General features: G+C 43.2%; 1 non-coding gene across 1 annotated transcript; it reads left to right on the plus strand.

The window, feature by feature from the left end:
* Positions 1 to 3,637: 3,637 nt before the first annotated feature.
* trnas-gcu (transfer RNA serine (anticodon GCU)) lies at positions 3,638 to 3,719 on the plus strand. The gene has a single exon. It is a non-coding gene; the product is annotated as a tRNA-Ser (tRNA).
* Positions 3,720 to 10,469: the final 6,750 nt, after the last annotated feature.

The raw sequence follows: 10,469 nt of genomic DNA on the forward strand, positions 1-10,469 counted from the left end.
AAGCCTCGAGCGACTAATAAGATTCAGGTATTGAAGAATAGCTTCACCAAGGGCAACCTCAATGGTGGGATTTGAACCGACACCTCAACACACTTAATCAAGCACTTGAGACCACTCGGCCTGACAAAACATTTGTTAAATGTCTCGATGGGATCGACACATGGCCCTGCCATTGCTCTACCTCACTTTCATTGATTTCAATCTGGGGTTTACATACAGCAACAACAGTTTTTAAGATCATTTGCCACTTCAAAAATAACAGGATGAGGTGGCCGAGTGGTTAAGGCGATGGACTGCTAATCCATTATGCTCTGCATGCATGGGTTCGAATCCCATCCTCATCGTGTAATAATTTAAATTCTGTGCTTTATTTTGGCACTGGAAGATTTTGACTTTCACAAACACTGGTAAAATTGCTGACTGCCACAGCGAGAGCACAGGACTTGGTATCTGAGTGGTGAAGGCGATGAACTGCATGTGTGGATTATAACACCAACCTCTTCACAAAACATTTGTTATTTCCTCTCTTACATGGCCCCACATGAAAATAGAATCCCTGCTCAAGCCTCGAGCGACTAATAAGATTCAGGTATTGAAGAATAGCTTCACCAAGGGCAACCTCAATGGTGGGATTTGAACCGACACCTCAACACACTTAATCAAGCACTTGAGACCACTCGGCCTGACAAAACATTTGTTAAATGTCTCGATGGGATCGACACATGGCCCTGCCATTGCTCTACCTCACTTTCATTGATTTCAATCTGGGGTTTACATACAGCAACAACAGATTTTTAAGATCATTTGCCACTTCAAAAAAATCAGGATGAGGTGGCCGAGTGGTTAAGGCGATGGACTGCTAATCCATTATGCTCTGCATGCATGGGTTCGAATCCCATCCTCATCGTGTAACAATTTAAATTCTGTGCTTTATTTTGGCACTGGAAGATTTTGACTTTCACAAACACTGGTAAAATTGCTGACTGCCACAGCGAGAGCACAGGACTTGGTATCTGAGTGGTGAAGGCGATGAACTGCATGTGTGGATTATAACACCAACCTCTTCACAAAACATTTGTTATTTCCTCTCTTACATGGCCCCACATGAAAATAGAATCCCTGCTCAAGCCTCGAGCGACTAATAAGATTCAGGTATTGAAGAATAGCTTCACCAAGGGCAACCTCAATGGTGGGATTTGAACCGACACCTCAACACACTTAATCAAGCACTTGAGACCACTCGGCCTGACAAAACATTTGTTAAATGTCTCGATGGGATCGACACATGGCCCTGCCATTGCTCTACCTCACTTTCATTGATTTCAATCTGGGGTTTACATACAGCAACAACAGTTTTTTAAGATCATTTGCCACTTCAAAAATAACAGGATGAGGTGGCCGAGTGGTTAAGGCGATGGACTGCTAATCCATTATGCTCTGCATGCATGGGTTCGAATCCCATCCTCATCGTGTAACAATTAAATTCTGTGCTTTATTTTGGCACTGGAAGATTTTGACTTTCACAAACACTGGTAAAATTGCTGACTGCCACAGCGAGAGCACAGGACTTGGTATCTGAGTGGTGAAGGCGATGAACTGCATGTGTGGATTATAACACCAACCTCTTCACAAAACATTTGTTATTTCCTCTCTTACATGGCCCCACATGAAAATAGAATCCCTGCTCAAGCCTCGAGCGACTAATAAGATTCAGGTATTGAAGAATAGCTTCACCAAGGGCAACCTCAATGGTGGGATTTGAACCGACACCTCAACACACTTAATCAAGCACTTGAGACCACTCGGCCTGACAAAACATTTGTTAAATGTCTCGATGGGATCGACACATGGCCCTGCCATTGCTCTACCTCACTTTCATTGATTTCAATCTGGGGTTTACATACAGCAACAACAGTTTTTTAAGATCATTTGCCACTTCAAAAATAACAGGATGAGGTGGCCGAGTGGTTAAGGCGATGGACTGCTAATCCATTATGCTCTGCATGCATGGGTTCGAATCCCATCCTCATCGTGTAACAATTTAAATTCTGTGCTTTATTTTGGCACTGGAAGATTTTGACTTTCACAAACACTGGTAAAATTGCTGACTGCCACAGCGAGAGCACAGGACTTGGTATCTGAGTGGTGAAGGCGATGAACTGCATGTGTGGATTATAACACCAACCTCTTCACAAAACATTTGTTATTTCCTCTCTTACATGGCCCCACATGAAAATAGAATCCCTGCTCAAGCCTCGAGCGACTAATAAGATTCAGGTATTGAAGAATAGCTTCACCAAGGGCAACCTCAATGGTGGGATTTGAACCGACACCTCAACACACTTAATCAAGCACTTGAGACCACTCGGCCTGACAAAACATTTGTTAAATGTCTCGATGGGATCGACACATGGCCCTGCCATTGCTCTACCTCACTTTCATTGATTTCAATCTGGGGTTTACATACAGCAACAACAGTTTTTTAAGATCATTTGCCACTTCAAAAATAACAGGATGAGGTGGCCGAGTGGTTAAGGCGATGGACTGCTAATCCATTATGCTCTGCATGCATGGGTTCGAATCCCATCCTCATCGTGTAACAATTAAATTCTGTGCTTTATTTTGGCACTGGTAGATTTTGACTTTCACAAACACTGGTAAAATTGCTGACTGCCACAGCGAGAGCACAGGACTTGGTATCTGAGTGGTGAAGGCGATGAACTGCATGTGTGGATTATAACACCAACCTCTTCACAAAACATTTGTTATTTCCTCTCTTACATGGCCCCACATGAAAATAGAATCCCTGCTCAAGCCTCGAGCGACTAATAAGATTCAGGTATTGAAGAATAGCTTCACCAAGGGCAACCTCAATGGTGGGATTTGAACCGACACCTCAACACACTTAATCAAGCACTTGAGACCACTCGGCCTGACAAAACATTTGTTAAATGTCTCGATGGGATCGACACATGGCCCTGCCATTGCTCTACCTCACTTTCATTGATTTCAATCTGGGGTTTACATACAGCAACAACAGATTTTTAAGATCATTTGCCAATTCAAAAATAACAGGATGAGGTGGCCGAGTGGTTAAGGCGATGGACTGCTAATCCATTATGCTCTGCATGCATGGGTTCGAATCCCATCCTCATCGTGTAACAATTAAATTCTGTGCTTTATTTTGGCACTGGTAGATTTTGACTTTCACAAACACTGGTAAAATTGCTGACTGCCACAGCGAGAGCACAGGACTTGGTATCTGAGTGGTGAAGGCGATGAACTGCATGTGTGGATTATAACACCAACCTCTTCACAAAACATTTGTTATTTCCTCTCTTACATGGCCCCACATGAAAATAGAATCCCTGCTCAAGCCTCGAGCGACTAATAAGATTCAGGTATTGAAGAATAGCTTCACCAAGGGCAACCTCAATGGTGGGATTTGAACCGACACCTCAACACACTTAATCAAGCACTTGAGACCACTCGGCCTGACAAAACATTTGTTAAATGTCTCGATGGGATCGACACATGGCCCTGCCATTGCTCTACCTCACTTTCATTGATTTCAATCTGGGGTTTACATACAGCAACAACAGATTTTTAAGATCATTTGCCAATTCAAAAAAATCAGGGTGAGGTGGCCGAGTGGTTAAGGCGATGGACTGCTAATCCATTATGCTCTGCATGCATGGGTTCGAATCCCATCCTCATCGTGTAACAATTTAAATTCTGTGCTTTATTTTGGCACTGGTAGATTTTGACTTTCACAAACACTGGTAAAATTGCTGACTGCCACAGCGAGAGCACAGGACTTGGTATCTGAGTGGTGAAGGCGATGAACTGCATGTGTGGATTATAACACCAACCTCTTCACAAAACATTTGTTATTTCCTCTCTTACATGGCCCCACATGAAAATAGAATCCCTGCTCAAGCCTCGAGCGACTAATAAGATTCAGGTATTGAAGAATAGCTTCACCAAGGGCAACCTCAATGGTGGGATTTGAACCGACACCTCAACACACTTAATCAAGCACTTGAGACCACTCGGCCTGACAAAACATTTGTTAAATGTCTCGATGGGATCGACACATGGCCCTGCCATTGCTCTACCTCACTTTCATTGATTTCAATCTGGGGTTTACATACAGCAACAACAGTTTTTAAGATCATTTGCCACTTCAAAAATAACAGGATGAGGTGGCCGAGTGGTTAAGGCGATGGACTGCTAATCCATTATGCTCTGCATGCATGGGTTCGAATCCCATCCTCATCGTGTAATAATTAAATTCTGTGCTTTATTTTGGCACTGGTAGATTTTGACTTTCACAAACACTGGTAAAATTGCTGACTGCCACAGCGAGAGCACAGGACTTGGTATCTGAGTGGTGAAGGCGATGAACTGCATGTGTGGATTATAACACCAACCTCTTCACAAAACATTTGTTATTTCCTCTCTTACATGGCCCCACATGAAAATAGAATCCCTGCTCAAGCCTCGAGCGACTAATAAGATTCAGGTATTGAAGAATAGCTTCACCAAGGGCAACCTCAATGGTGGGATTTGAACCGACACCTCAACACACTTAATCAAGCACTTGAGACCACTCGGCCTGACAAAACATTTGTTAAATGTCTCGATGGGATCGACACATGGCCCTGCCATTGCTCTACCTCACTTTCATTGATTTCAATCTGGGGTTTACATACAGCAACAACAGTTTTTTAAGATCATTTGCCACTTCAAAAATAACAGGATGAGGTGGCCGAGTGGTTAAGGCGATGGACTGCTAATCCATTATGCTCTGCATGCATGGGTTCGAATCCCATCCTCATCGTGTAACAATTTAAATTCTGTGCTTTATTTTGGCACTGGAAGATTTTGACTTTCACAAACACTGGTAAAATTGCTGACTGCCACAGCGAGAGCACAGGACTTGGTATCTGAGTGGTGAAGGCGATGAACTGCATGTGTGGATTATAACACCAACCTCTTCACAAAACATTTGTTATTTCCTCTCTTACATGGCCCCACATGAAAATAGAATCCCTGCTCAAGCCTCGAGCGACTAATAAGATTCAGGTATTGAAGAATAGCTTCACCAAGGGCAACCTCAATGGTGGGATTTGAACCGACACCTCAACACACTTAATCAAGCACTTGAGACCACTCGGCCTGACAAAACATTTGTTAAATGTCTCGATGGGATCGACACATGGCCCTGCCATTGCTCTACCTCACTTTCATTGATTTCAATCTGGGGTTTACATACAGCAACAACAGTTTTTAAGATCATTTGCCACTTCAAAAAAATCAGGATGAGGTGGCCGAGTGGTTAAGGCGATGGACTGCTAATCCATTATGCTCTGCATGCATGGGTTCGAATCCCATCCTCATCGTGTAACAATTAAAATTCTGTGCTTTATTTTGGCACTGGAAGATTTTGACTTTCACAAACACTGGTAAAATTGCTGACTGCCACAGCGAGAGCACAGGACTTGGTATCTGAGTGGTGAAGGCGATGAACTGCATGTGTGGATTATAACACCAACCTCTTCACAAAACATTTGTTATTTCCTCTCTTACATGGCCCCACATGAAAATAGAATCCCTGCTCAAGCCTCGAGCGACTAATAAGATTCAGGTATTGAAGAATAGCTTCACCAAGGGCAACCTCAATGGTGGGATTTGAACCGACACCTCAACACACTTAATCAAGCACTTGAGACCACTCGGCCTGACAAAACATTTGTTAAATGTCTCGATGGGATCGACACATGGCCCTGCCATTGCTCTACCTCACTTTCATTGATTTCAATCTGGGGTTTACATACAGCAACAACAGTTTTTTAAGATCATTTGCCACTTCAAAAATAACAGGATGAGGTGGCCGAGTGGTTAAGGCGATGGACTGCTAATCCATTATGCTCTGCATGCATGGGTTCGAATCCCATCCTCATCGTGTAATAATTAAATTCTGTGCTTTATTTTGGCACTGGAAGATTTTGACTTTCACAAACACTGGTAAAATTGCTGACTGCCACAGCGAGAGCACAGGACTTGGTATCTGAGTGGTGAAGGCGATGAACTGCATGTGTGGATTATAACACCAACCTCTTCACAAAACATTTGTTATTTCCTCTCTTACATGGCCCCACATGAAAATAGAATCCCTGCTCAAGCCTCGAGCGACTAATAAGATTCAGGTATTGAAGAATAGCTTCACCAAGGGCAACCTCAATGGTGGGATTTGAACCGACACCTCAACACACTTAATCAAGCACTTGAGACCACTCGGCCTGACAAAACATTTGTTAAATGTCTCGATGGGATCGACACATGGCCCTGCCATTGCTCTACCTCACTTTCATTGATTTCAATCTGGGGTTTACATACAGCAACAACAGTTTTTAAGATCATTTGCCAATTCAAAAATAACAGGATGAGGTGGCCGAGTGGTTAAGGCGATGGACTGCTAATCCATTATGCTCTGCATGCATGGGTTCGAATCCCATCCTCATCGTGTAACAATTTAAATTCTGTGCTTTATTTTGGCACTGGTAGATTTTGACTTTCACAAACACTGGTAAAATTGCTGACTGCCACAGCGAGAGCACAGGACTTGGTATCTGAGTGGTGAAGGCGATGAACTGCATGTGTGGATTATAACACCAACCTCTTCACAAAACATTTGTTATTTCCTCTCTTACATGGCCCCACATGAAAATAGAATCCCTGCTCAAGCCTCGAGCGACTAATAAGATTCAGGTATTGAAGAATAGCTTCACCAAGGGCAACCTCAATGGTGGGATTTGAACCGACACCTCAACACACTTAATCAAGCACTTGAGACCACTCGGCCTGACAAAACATTTGTTAAATGTCTCGATGGGATCGACACATGGCCCTGCCATTGCTCTACCTCACTTTCATTGATTTCAATCTGGGGTTTACATACAGCAACAACAGTTTTTTAAGATCATTTGCCACTTCAAAAAATCAGGATGAGGTGGCCGAGTGGTTAAGGCGATGGACTGCTAATCCATTATGCTCTGCATGCATGGGTTCGAATCCCATCCTCATCGTGTAACAATTAAATTCTGTGCTTTATTTTGGCACTGGAAGATTTTGACTTTCACAAACACTGGTAAAATTGCTGACTGCCACAGCGAGAGCACAGGACTTGGTATCTGAGTGGTGAAGGCGATGAACTGCATGTGTGGATTATAACACCAACCTCTTCACAAAACATTTGTTATTTCCTCTCTTACATGGCCCCACATGAAAATAGAATCCCTGCTCAAGCCTCGAGCGACTAATAAGATTCAGGTATTGAAGAATAGCTTCACCAAGGGCAACCTCAATGGTGGGATTTGAACCGACACCTCAACACACTTAATCAAGCACTTGAGACCACTCGGCCTGACAAAACATTTGTTAAATGTCTCGATGGGATCGACACATGGCCCTGCCATTGCTCTACCTCACTTTCATTGATTTCAATCTGGGGTTTACATACAGCAACAACAGTTTTTTAAGATCATTTGCCAATTCAAAAAAAATCAGGATGAGGTGGCCGAGTGGTTAAGGCGATGGACTGCTAATCCATTATGCTCTGCATGCATGGGTTCGAATCCCATCCTCATCGTGTAACAATTAAATTCTGTGCTTTATTTTGGCACTGGTAGATTTTGACTTTCACAAACACTGGTAAAATTGCTGACTGCCACAGCGAGAGCACAGGACTTGGTATCTGAGTGGTGAAGGCGATGAACTGCATGTGTGGATTATAACACCAACCTCTTCACAAAACATTTGTTATTTCCTCTCTTACATGGCCCCACATGAAAATAGAATCCCTGCTCAAGCCTCGAGCGACTAATAAGATTCAGGTATTGAAGAATAGCTTCACCAAGGGCAACCTCAATGGTGGGATTTGAACCGACACCTCAACACACTTAATCAAGCACTTGAGACCACTCGGCCTGACAAAACATTTGTTAAATGTCTCGATGGGATCGACACATGGCCCTGCCATTGCTCTACCTCACTTTCATTGATTTCAATCTGGGGTTTACATACAGCAACAACAGATTTTTAAGATCATTTGCCACTTCAAAAATAACAGGATGAGGTGGCCGAGTGGTTAAGGCGATGGACTGCTAATCCATTATGCTCTGCATGCATGGGTTCGAATCCCATCCTCATCGTGTAACAATTTAAAATTCTGTGCTTTATTTTGGCACTGGAAGATTTTGACTTTCACAAACACTGGTAAAATTGCTGACTGCCACAGCGAGAGCACAGGACTTGGTATCTGAGTGGTGAAGGCGATGAACTGCATGTGTGGATTATAACACCAACCTCTTCACAAAACATTTGTTATTTCCTCTCTTACATGGCCCCACATGAAAATAGAATCCCTGCTCAAGCCTCGAGCGACTAATAAGATTCAGGTATTGAAGAATAGCTTCACCAAGGGCAACCTCAATGGTGGGATTTGAACCGACACCTCAACACACTTAATCAAGCACTTGAGACCACTCGGCCTGACAAAACATTTGTTAAATGTCTCGATGGGATCGACACATGGCCCTGCCATTGCTCTACCTCACTTTCATTGATTTCAATCTGGGGTTTACATACAGCAACAACAGTTTTTTAAGATCATTTGCCAATTTAAAAAATCAGGATGAGGTGGCCGAGTGGTTAAGGCGATGGACTGCTAATCCATTATGCTCTGCATGCATGGGTTCGAATCCCATCCTCATCGTGTAACAATTAAATTCTGTGCTTTATTTTGGCACTGGTAGATTTTGACTTTCACAAACACTGGTAAAATTGCTGACTGCCACAGCGAGAGCACAGGACTTGGTATCTGAGTGGTGAAGGCGATGAACTGCATGTGTGGATTATAACACCAACCTCTTCACAAAACATTTGTTATTTCCTCTCTTACATGGCCCCACATGAAAATAGAATCCCTGCTCAAGCCTCGAGCGACTAATAAGATTCAGGTATTGAAGAATAGCTTCACCAAGGGCAACCTCAATGGTGGGATTTGAACCGACACCTCAACACACTTAATCAAGCACTTGAGACCACTCGGCCTGACAAAACATTTGTTAAATGTCTCGATGGGATCGACACATGGCCCTGCCATTGCTCTACCTCACTTTCATTGATTTCAATCTGGGGTTTACATACAGCAACAACAGTTTTTTAAGATCATTTGCCACTTCAAAAAAATCAGGATGAGGTGGCCGAGTGGTTAAGGCGATGGACTGCTAATCCATTATGCTCTGCATGCATGGGTTCGAATCCCATCCTCATCGTGTAACAATTAAATTCTGTGCTTTATTTTGGCACTGGAAGATTTTGACTTTCACAAACACTGGTAAAATTGCTGACTGCCACAGCGAGAGCACAGGACTTGGTATCTGAGTGGTGAAGGCGATGAACTGCATGTGTGGATTATAACACCAACCTCTTCACAAAACATTTGTTATTTCCTCTCTTACATGGCCCCACATGAAAATAGAATCCCTGCTCAAGCCTCGAGCGACTAATAAGATTCAGGTATTGAAGAATAGCTTCACCAAGGGCAACCTCAATGGTGGGATTTGAACCGACACCTCAACACACTTAATCAAGCACTTGAGACCACTCGGCCTGACAAAACATTTGTTAAATGTCTCGATGGGATCGACACATGGCCCTGCCATTGCTCTACCTCACTTTCATTGATTTCAATCTGGGGTTTACATACAGCAACAACAGTTTTTTAAGATCATTTGCCAATTCAAAAATAACAGGATGAGGTGGCCGAGTGGTTAAGGCGATGGACTGCTAATCCATTATGCTCTGCATGCATGGGTTCGAATCCCATCCTCATCGTGTAATAATTTAAATTCTGTGCTTTATTTTGGCACTGGAAGATTTTGACTTTCACAAACACTGGTAAAATTGCTGACTGCCACAGCGAGAGCACAGGACTTGGTATCTGAGTGGTGAAGGCGATGAACTGCATGTGTGGATTATAACACCAACCTCTTCACAAAACATTTGTTATTTCCTCTCTTACATGGCCCCACATGAAAATAGAATCCCTGCTCAAGCCTCGAGCGACTAATAAGATTCAGGTATTGAAGAATAGCTTCACCAAGGGCAACCTCAATGGTGGGATTTGAACCGACACCTCAACACACTTAATCAAGCACTTGAGACCACTCGGCCTGACAAAACATTTGTTAAATGTCTCGATGGGATCGACACATGGCCCTGCCATTGCTCTACCTCACTTTCATTGATTTCAATCTGGGGTTTACATACAGCAACAACAGTTTTTTAAGATCATTTGCCACTTCAAAAATAACAGGATGAGGTGGCCGAGTGGTTAAGGCGATGGACTGCTAATCCATTATGCTCTGCATGCATGGGTTCGAATCCCATCCTCATCGTGT

The sequence above is a fragment of the Oncorhynchus kisutch genome, linkage group LG19 (assembly GCF_002021735.2).
Source record: "Oncorhynchus kisutch isolate 150728-3 linkage group LG19, Okis_V2, whole genome shotgun sequence".
Lineage (NCBI taxonomy): Eukaryota > Metazoa > Chordata > Actinopteri > Salmoniformes > Salmonidae > Oncorhynchus > Oncorhynchus kisutch.